The 10,283-nt window shown below is 37.3% G+C and overlaps 1 protein-coding gene across 1 annotated transcript in view; it reads left to right on the top strand.

The window, feature by feature from the left end:
• LOC119411544 (histone-lysine N-methyltransferase MECOM) overlaps nucleotides 1-10,283 on the top strand; it is a 68,296-nt gene that overhangs the window by 57,377 nt on the left and 636 nt on the right. The gene's annotated exons all lie outside the window — the stretch shown is intronic.

Genomic DNA, 10,283 nt, shown 5'->3' with positions numbered 1-10,283 from the left:
TTAATATTCTGCCTCTTCAAATAAAATAAATAATTTATTGTTCCTAACGTTTACTATTTTTGAAACATAAAAAAAATATCTAAAATGTTTAGAGCAAGGTACCACAATTATATCAGATATTAGAACTGTGGTAAACCTGAGAGAGAAGGGGCTGACTGTGTCCACAGGTAGGTTATTCTCTGTAAACATATGTATCCATTTGTCCCGTGGGTACGTTCCCTCTGCGTCCCGTCAGCAGTGGCTGGGTCATACCTCCATTAGGGGCTTTGTCACAGTGATTAATAGCTCTTTCTATCATCTTTAATTCACTCCCTGATGATGGCGGCACTGCTCGCTGCTCGAGGTAATCATGTGATGTATGAGTCCGCCCAACACCTTGTGGCAGAGGTGAAAATCATTCCACCAATGCAGATAGCAGGCCTGGGAATTTTTTTTATTTTTTTTCCCCTTCCTAATAAAAATTAATGAATTGCACATAGAGCAGTTGAATACATGATATATAAGCAAGCGTGTGCATGTCGTTGTTTAAGCAAGGTGTCATGATGTATTTTCCTGTGACAATAGCTGATTTGACTGAGGAGATAAAGATATTTTCTAACTTTTTTTTTTTTTTTTGTGCTTTAAATCTTATTTGTTGTCTTGTGGTTCGATCGACATCAAAGTTGTTTTTGTAACGGTAGCTTTTTTCTGCTATCATGCTGTTCCATCTATGTTCTTAACACAGTCGAAAATGTGATGCTGCTCCCAGCTGGAGTTCCCCCTCTGAAACATGAATTCCTACTTTGATGAGGGGCGTCAGCTCGCAGTAATGAAGTAACGTCCATCACTGAACAAACAAATAGGATAGACTATTTGCTTTTCAGAGGCAGGGACACCAAACCATGTGCACGCATGCACACACACACACACACACACACACGCAGATAGAAATAGCAATCTGATCATCAGTGTGCATTCACCCTGCCACCCAACACAGCTAAGCAGAGCTACGCTCTTTGACTTATCAGTCATCTGGACCCTAAACCACAAATATTTAAACCTTCCAAAGTGAGGTGTTTGTTTTCAGCTAATGTTTATGTTATAAAATGTATATGTTTATGAGCAGGGGTGCTTTCACTGAATCCAGTGGACCGAGACAATATCTGGACTGAATTGAATATAAATTTGGAGACCAGCAGGGGTTGGGTGGGGGTTGTCAGAAGAAAAACAACATCAAGGGATATGATTACCTTTAAAAGCCCTTGTCCCTGTAACATAATGGTAAACTTCACATCTAGGACTGTAACTACTGTAATGAAAATCATCACACTCCCACAGAACAACGAATGTCATGTTTTGTAGAGTGTTTGACAGACTTTCTTCTCAAAGACGACCCTCACTGTGTGGCAAACAGACCGACTGTAATCAGGGGATGCTGGAAAGAATGAAAAAATATTCAATCATTGCTGTATCCAGCAAAGTTAAGTCAGCTCCTCTTGACATTTTCTTTTTGTTGAAATGTTTCATCTTTCATCCAAAAGACTTAATCAACAAATTCAGTCTTATAATCTTATAAATAGTGCCTTCACATACTGGGTCAACCAGTTTAATGGTGCCCAGAAGGTTTCTGTAGTCAGTCCTCCCATATAAGACAGATTTGTATATTTATATATATATAAATATATATATATATATACATATACAAAGCTCAGAACAAACTAGCTCCTTCTTATATTACAGATCTTATTGTTCCATATTTTCCTAACAGAGCACGTCGCTCTCAGACTGCAGGTTTACTTGCGGTTCTTAGAGTTTCCAAGAGCAGAATGGGAGGAAGATATTTCAGTTATCAGGCTCCTCTCTTGTGGAACCAACTTCCAGTTTCTGTCCGTGAGGCTGACACATTGTCCAGTTTTAAGACTGGATATAAGACTTTCCTTTTTGATAAATCCTATAGTTAGGGTTGGCTTGTTATGCTGCTTTAGACTTGGACTACTGGAGGACAAACTGACATTTCCTAAAATGAATTGTTAAAATTGAATAGTTTTCATTTGATATTATTTCTATCTTAACATGATTTTTGACCTGCCATTGTGTATCTGTTCCTACCAAACCCAGCCGGTCGAAGCAGATGTCCACTTGTCCTAAGCCTGGTTCTGCTAAAGGTTTCTTCCTCATGAGGGAGTTTTTCCTTTCCACTGTCTCCTTCATGCTTGTTCAAGATGAGAGTTCTGTGATGGAGTTAAACTCAAAGCAGTCTGCTCCTCAGATAAATAATGTTAAATTATTATTTTTATATATGAATGTTTCTGTTCAGTGCTCTGAGATGACTTCTGTTGTGACTTAGCACTATATAAATAAACTGAATTGATTTGAATTGACCCAATCTGTGAAGGCGCTATTTATAAGACTGAGTTTGTTGTGACACATCGGACCGATGAAGAAAGGTGAAACGTATCAACACAAAGAATCCGTCCAGAGGACCTGACAACGTTGTTGGGTTTTTATAGCTGGATTATCAAACATGAATCAGGATGAATGCGGATGTTCCTGCAAATGCATACATTCACAGTGCAACACAGAAACACCATATTTTTGTAACAGATAGCTGATTTCACTTTTTTTTTTCATTCAGAGATATTTCCCTGTCCCCCACCCCCCAGAGCAAACACATTTTAATAGGACTTTTATTTCCTAACTTGCAAAGAAAAACAGTCCATGCACTACACTTATGCAATATTTCATTGTTTGGCACACTGACTTTGGAGTTGCACATGTAAACACAATGAAATAGATTTTTTTCTTCTTCTTCAAATACAGTACGTAATTATAAGATGGGATCAAATCATAACAGTCTTTGTTTTACCTTTGCTGAAAGGAGGTGACCCCACCTCACTGAACAACTATCGACCAATCTCTAAACTCTGCATTTTAGCCAAAGTTCTAAAACTGATAAACTCTCAAATCAAAATGTATCTGGACTCATTTAACAACGTACCTCTCCATCAATCTGCTTTTAAGAAACAACACAGCACAACGACTGCTTTGCTGAAGACTTTTAATGACATTGTTGAAGCACTGGACGCTCAGGATTATTGTTCTGCACTTTTCTTAGTCTAAAGCTTTTGAAACTGTGGACCATGACATCTTATGTTATAACCTCTCAGAAATTGGTTTCTCAGATCACACCAATGGTTGGTTCACAAACTATCTTTCAGAACGGAGGCAATGTGTTCAACATAATGGTACTTCCTCCAGTTATTTAACGGTCAACATTGGTGTACCACAAGGCTCAGTCTTAGGACCCACCCTCTTTACAATCTACATAGGTAATCTAGGTCAGAGCATCCTTGATGCATCCTTACATTTCTATGCTGATGATACAGATGTTTATTGTTGAGCTAAAACAGTTGCTAAGGTTTCCAGCTTTTGCAATCCACCTTTGACATCATCCAGTCAGATTTGTTTCACCTCAAACTTGTCCTAAACGCTGACAAGACAAAGGAATGCTGTTTTCAAACAGGAAGTCAGTTCCAGCAGTTCTTCCTTCGATTTTGTCCTTGAATGGTGTCCCTGAGTTTGTCGATTCCTACAAATATTTGTGCATCTTGGTTGATTCGCATCTCTCTTTTAAGCTCCATGTCGAAGACTTGGTAAGGAAACTGAAAGTTAAACTGGGTTTCTTTTTCAGAAATAGATTCCTGTTTAACTCTGAATGTTAGGAAACGCCTTGTAACTGCGACTTTCCTTCCCTCCATTAACTATGGTAACATTATTTACATAAACACCCCTACAAACACTCTGCAGATGTTGGATGCTGCCTATCATGGTGCACTAAGATCCATAACTGGCTGTAATTACCATACCCATCATTGCATCCTGTATTCACTGGTTAACTGGACATCATTAACTTCATGCAGACTCTCTCACTGGTACATTTTCATCTTTACATCACTTCTTGATCTGTTGTCTTCATACATCTCCTCCTACATGTTTCTGCGTGAGTGCAGCTACAGCATGCACTCTCAGGACATTATTACCTGCAGTGTCCCCTCAGTGCGGACTGAACTAGGCAAAAGGGCCTTCTCCTACGCCGCTCCCATTTCCTGGAACATCTTGCAAAAAAGACCTGAAGCTCTCGACCTTGACCTCTAAGTGGCTTTAAACATCTGCTAAGTTCCTGGCAAAAACCAACGCAGACATGTTCCTGTTTTTAGTATTCTATATCGCCCTATAATCTAGCTGCTTTTGTTTCTTTTTCTTTTAATGCCATTTTCTTCCACTTTTTCTTCTCGATTTATGCTTTATTTTATGATTGTTGCTATTGTCATCATTCTTTGTGAAAATCAGTTCCCTCTTGTAAATGAGTCACCGAGGCTCAATGGGATTAACCTTTATAAATAAAGTTTGAATGAAAGTGTTCAATGATTGTTATTGGAGTCTTAAAGGTAATTCCTCAGGTTGGTTCATGACCACCTGTGGATAGCCACAATGACCCGTTCAGTCAATCAGAAGGATCGTTAATTCATGGCCAGTGAGCAAGAAGTTTGTGTGTGTGTATCTGTTTGGATTAAGGGTTCCACAGCTGACAGCGCAGAGGTACAGTGTCACACAGGAAGCCCTTCAGGAATGTTCCTCAGTGCAGGGATGGGTTGTTGAGCCTCATTAGCAGAGCTCCTTCTCCCCGTGACCTGTCAGCCTGCGTTAGGTACAGCCCACCGCAACGAGGTAGATTCCTGTGGATTGTTTCCGGCTTCTAGTGTCTGTCTGTCTCAGTATGTGACACCTGGCTGGCAAATTGTTTCTTCATCAACTTTCTGTGCTGATTTGTCTGAAAACATGTCTATCTTTGCACTTATTAATTGCCCTCATTAATTTCTTTTTTTTGTTTCAAAACTTAATTTTAGCCCTTCTTTCAACCAAACACCATTTTTTAATGTAATTGTGATGAATTTGATCACTTGTCCACTTTGGACAGCACAGTGTTTCAGTTGGTAGAGCTGTCTCTTCTCAGCAAGCAGGTTGTCCCGGTTCAAATCCCGGCTGGGGGCCTTTCTGGGTGGAGTTTGCATGTTTTCTCTGTGCATGCGTGGGTTTTCTCCTGGTACTCCGGTTTCCTCCTACAGACCAAAAACATGCATGTTAGTCTGATTGGTAACTCTAATTTGTCCCTAGGTGTGAGTGAGAGAGTGGATAGTTGTTTGTCTCGTTTGTCTCTATTTGTCTCTGTGATGGACTGGAGACTTGTCCAGGGTGTACCTTGCCTCTTGCCCAGTGATGGCTGGACATGTGCGCCAGTGGCCCCCACGACCCGAAACAGGAAGAAGCAGGTAAAAGATAATGGATGGACGGATGGATGGATGCATGGATGCATGGATGGATGGATGGACTTTTCCACTTTTACTCATTTCAAACACTGAAGAAATCCAGTTTAGCTTTAAGAGGTCATACTGCTATATCCTGCTTCACTCTATTCACAGTTAACCTTCATGTATTCCACATTTTCACTGCACAGTGATGAAACCAGTCAAGAAAATCTAACAAGGTTGAATCACATCATCTGGATGGGTTTGTTTGTTTGTTTGTTTGTTTGTCATTTTTATTCATTTCATATTTAAAACACAAACAATTTAGAAACCAAATGAGAAAAAAAAAAACACGTCAGAAAATGAAAGGTAGCAGAAGAAGAAAAAATCTTATCATATCTGCCCCTTGTTTAAAACAAAATCAATTCAAACAATCAATTCAAACAATAATCATCTATAAGTAATATAACAAAATAATTAACTCATCACAATTTTACGTATTTATATATATCTTTCCAAAATTTTAATCTTAATCATTTTCTTAAATATAGGCAATGACCTTACTTTTTTTTACATCGTTTTCCAAACTATTCCACAGACCTATTCCCTGAATTGAAGTAGACCGCCCCTTTAAACTGGTTCTGTACTGTGGTTTAACAAAAATGTCTGTTCCCTTAAGATTATAGCAACTTTTCCTTTTTACAAAATACGTTTGAATATTTGAAGGTAGTGTGTAGTTCTGAGCTTTATACAGTACTAAAAGAATATTATAGTTAACCAAATCATGAAACTTCAGTAATTTCAATTGATAAAATAAAATACTAGATGGATGACAATAATGCTTTTTTGTGATAATTCTTATAGCTCTTTTCTGCAAAATAAAAATAGGCATCGTTATAGTTTTACATGCTGTTCCCCAAACATCAACACAATAAATTAAATGTGGGACTATAATTGTATTATACAGCAAATACAAGGCTTTATCATTCAATAAGTCCCTTACTTTATACAGTACTGCGGTGGATTTAGATATTTTAGTTTTTACAGAATTTATGTGCTGTTTCCATGACAGTTTATCATCAATAATTACACCCAAAAATTTCACCTCACCTACTCTGCATATCTCAACACCATCAACTCTAAAAGGAACATCGACAGTTATATTTTCTTACTAAATATCATATAATTAGTTTTATCTAGGTTCAGTGATAACTTGTTTAATTTAAACCAATTTTGTATTTTGACAAACTCCATCTTCATTAACTCAAACATCTGTTCCAAGTCTTTACCCAAATAAAAGAAAGTGGTATCATCAGCAAAGAGAACACATTTTAGGATACTGGACACCTCCGTCAAATCATTTACATACAAAATAAACAACTTAGGTCCAAGTACAGAGCCTTGTGGCACTCCACATGAAATACTGTTTAGGTTTGATCTTACATCGTCTATTTGTACAAACTGTTTTCTGTCTTTTAAATAACTACATATCCATTGCAAAGCTGGTCCTCTAATGCCATATTTTTTTTTAATTTATTAATCAGAATCGTGTGGTCAATTGTGTCAAATGCTTTTTTTAAATCCACAGATATACTTATACAATGTTGTTTTTGATCTATAGCTGTAGTAACTTGTTCCATCAATTCCATAAGAGCCATGGATGTTGAATTTTTTGATCTGAATCCATACTGACTATTACTTAAAATACTATTTTTATCAAGAAATAGGTCAAGTCTGGTCACAAATAGTTTTTCTAGAATTTTTGAGAATTGTGGCAACAAAGATATAGGTCTGTAGTTGTTAAATACACATTTGTCACCATGTTTAAAAAGAGGAACTACCTTAGCTATTTTCATTCTGTCTGGGAATATTCCTGTTGAAAATGACAAATTACATATATATGTAAATGGCTCAATAACATGACTTATTATTGCTTTTACAACCATCATATCCATGTCTTCACAGTCTTTTGATCTTTTGTCAGTAAATTTTTTAACTACCTTCATTATTTCTTCTTTGTCAGTTCCCTTTAGAAACATACTGTTTACACAATCACTGATTAAATAACTCACATTTTTATCCACTTTTGGTATTGTATTTGCAAGGTTAGATCCAACATTTACAAAGTAATTATTAAATCCATTTACGATTTCATTTTCATCATGGATTTCCACATTATTTTCCACAAAATATTGAGAAAGACTTGTACTAACCTTGTGTTTTTTTCAGAACACTGTTCATTACTCGCCATGTTGCCTTCATATCACCACTACTTTTATGTAATAACTCACTATAATATTCCCTCTTTTGTTTTCTTATGATCCCAACTAATTTATTTTTGTACTTTTTATATTTATTTTCTGCCTCATGTGTTCTGGATTTCAAGAAACATGAATACAGATAATTCTTTTTTTTTACATGCATTTCTCAATCCTTTCGTAATCCATGGTTGATCAACAGTATCTTTCTTTATATAGGTTTGGGGACAAAAGTTTGTATAGTTTTTGTGGAGCACTTACATTTAAGGAATGACAATCAGAGCAATGTTTTTTCCTTCTGGGGAGTCAGGCTAAACCAAATTTATGAGGTCCAATGTAAGAGCAAATTTCCACCACCCTAATCACTTCAGATCTTTAAATAATTATATTGCCATTCAAGCAAACAGATTTTTACACAGCAGCTGTTTTGTATTAGACAGCAACACGTGGGCAGTGCTTGATTTGTAAACCAAATGATGCCGGAACACATAGTGGTGCTATACCATGTCAACACTGATACCAGAACACACACAACACAATGCTTAGGCACACAAATGTCACAAAACCAAACCAATTTATATTTATAATTCACTTTTAAACACTTTGTGTTATTTGTAAGTGTATCCTATTAAACACAGTATTATTTCTTACCTTACTATTGGTATCCAAAAAAGTTCAATCTGGTCCTCTGGACATTCAAAAAAACAAAAAACAAAACAAAGCAAAAAAATATAGAAACGTCTCGTCTCTCATCCAAGAGACTTCCTGAGTCTGAGGTGCTGTTTTCAGCTCAGTCTCTTAAATAGCACCTTCTCAGAGTGGATCAACCAGTTTGCTGCTGACAACCAAAACCAGCTGATCACATGCTCAAGAAGGACCATCAGCCTAACAATGGATCATTAGCACACTGATGGCTGTTTACTACTCACAGAGGGCTGAGTGATACTAGCAATCACAGCATTGTAAGAGGAGGACAATTGAACCCGGAGGCCTTGACCCCTGTTTAATGATGGACGATTTATTTTCACAAAGATGGCCTCCTTACTATTGGTAGTTGTTTAGCACGCTCCACTTCTCTCACACATCCTAACAAGTCCCCAACCCTCCAGTTCCTGCAGCTAAGGGACATTTCACTTCAGGACTAACTGAGATCACTGATTGGTCAGTTGCTGACGAGCCCACTGGATTGATTGACAGGTAGCATCGAGGATCCAACTCATGCAAAAAAAATAAATAAATAAAGATTTTACTGACCCGTTTGTGTCATAATTCATTCCACATTTAATTTGGCCGCACAACGGCTCAGTGGTTAGCACTGTTGCCTCACAGCAAGAAGGTCCTGGGTTCAATCCCTGGTTGGACCTGGTGTCTTTCAATCAACCTTTATTTATACAGGTAAATCACATTGAGCCTCGAGGACTCATTTACAAGAGAGACCTGATTTCAACAAAGAAAGATGACAACAATGGACAACAGCAACAACAATAAGCAGTTATAAAAACTCATACTACAGTTTTTTTTTTTTTTTTTTTTTTTTTAACAAATAGGATGGCTAAAAGGAAAAAGGTAACAAAACCAAAAAAAAAAAAACAGCTAGATTCCAAGACAAATGTATAAAACTAAAAACAGGAACATGTCAGCATTGGACCCTGCCAGGAGTCCAACAGATTCTTAAAGCCACTTAGAGAGGTCAAGGTCGAGAGCTTCAAATCTTTTTGTAAGATATTCCAGGAAACAGGAGCGGAGTAGGAGAAGGCCCTTTTGCCTAGTTCAGTCCTCACTGAGGGAACACTGCAGGTAATAATGTCCTGAGAGCGCACTCCGTAGCTGCACTCACGCAGAGACATGTAGGAGGAGATGTATGAAGGCAGCAGACCAAGAAGTGATTTAAAGATGAAAATGTACCAGTGAGAGAGTCTGCGTGAAGTTAATGATGTCCAGTTAACCAATGAATACAGGGTGCAGTGGTGGGTACGATAATCACAGCCAGTTATGAATCTTAGTGAATCTTTCTATGTGGAGTTTGCATGTTCTTCTCGTGCTTGTGTGGGTTTTCTCCATGTACTCTGGTTTCTTCCCACAGACCAAAAACATGCATGTTAGTCTGCCTTCAGGTCCAGGCCTCCTTTGCAAAAGAGATCTGTGATTTCAATGGTATGTGCCTGGTTATATAAAGGTTAATAAATAAATTATTCCAAATTTATTCAATGTTTTGGTGAATCTAAGGTTTGAGAACTAAGCTTCCTTACATAACCAAAATAGTCCATGCTCAATTACATAACTTCATTATTAGTAAGCCTGAGAGTAACCAGATCCAAGCAAACCGTTACCGGAACGCACCCTGTCAAAATAAGAGAGTCCCAGATCCTGTTCTGGCAGGATCTGGATCAAAATAAGCACTGGTTGTGGCTACACCTAACACAGCCTCTTCACAACATGTTGTTGTGTATTGATTATGTGTCAGTATGTATAATTTTTGGTACCAAAAAAAAAAAATCATGCAAACGTGAAATGGTACAAAAAGCATCACTGACAGATTTATGTATTTATTTTTATTTTATTTTATTTAAATTTTTTTTTTTTACCATTTTGAAGTTTGACATATTTTGGTGCCAGAAATGGACTCTTATAAGTTTTGACTCTCAGATGAGAGTTTATATCTGATTTTCCATAACAAGATCACTCATACTGTTGATGCTGCAGGTAAAACATTGACTACTCATAATTTCTCCACAAAACC

The sequence above is a fragment of the Nematolebias whitei genome, chromosome 6 (assembly GCF_014905685.2).
Source record: "Nematolebias whitei isolate Nwh7 chromosome 6, NemWhi1, whole genome shotgun sequence".
In the NCBI taxonomy this organism is placed as follows: Eukaryota; Metazoa; Chordata; class Actinopteri; order Cyprinodontiformes; family Rivulidae; genus Nematolebias; species Nematolebias whitei.
The sequence above is the reverse complement of the archived record's forward strand: the minus strand, read 5'-3'. Positions and strand labels throughout refer to the sequence as shown.